Below are 649 nucleotides of genomic sequence, written 5' to 3'. Positions count from 1 at the left end.
TGAGGTTATCCAAATTGCGTACGAATTTCCCATTAATTATAGGTACAATCAAAAATTGTTTCTGTGTGGAAAAAAAGTTTTGACCAATAAGCACTTATTCTCTTCTACTGTGATTTGGTGACGTTCAGTTCGTTTGCACCAGCGTGTGTGAGAGATTGAGAGCGCGTTTGAAACGCTCTCGCACTATAACGCACACCACTCTGTGCAGCGAAATCAAAGTATGCGTTAACAATTACATGCACGCACACAGGTGTGTGCCGAATTCGTTACCTGCTGTTCACCCGCTCGCAGGATGTGTCAAAATTTATGATGTTTTCATCCTGCACATCCTTATACTCTCGATCTACTGATCGAAAATAAGCATTTGATCTATTTAGCATCAATGTTCTATATAAATAATGCAAGCGCACAGTACCCTTTTGTACTCCCCCCCCCCATTCAAACAAACGGAATGATAAACATGATTACCAAAAGTAATGAATGAACGGCTACTCTACACTATAGACCATTGTCCACTTTATACGAATACGCGAATCGGTCCACCGAAAGAAGGGAAGAACACGAAGAAGCTCATTGGAATTTGTGATAAAACAAACCCCCGACTCGAAGGCATTTAAATTTCGACGTCACCCGACGGTCCCGACACAAA

Source organism: Anopheles funestus, chromosome 2RL (genome assembly GCF_943734845.2).
Source record: "Anopheles funestus chromosome 2RL, idAnoFuneDA-416_04, whole genome shotgun sequence".
Classification (NCBI taxonomy): Eukaryota; Metazoa; Arthropoda; class Insecta; order Diptera; family Culicidae; genus Anopheles; species Anopheles funestus.
Note: the sequence above shows the minus strand (reverse complement) of the source record.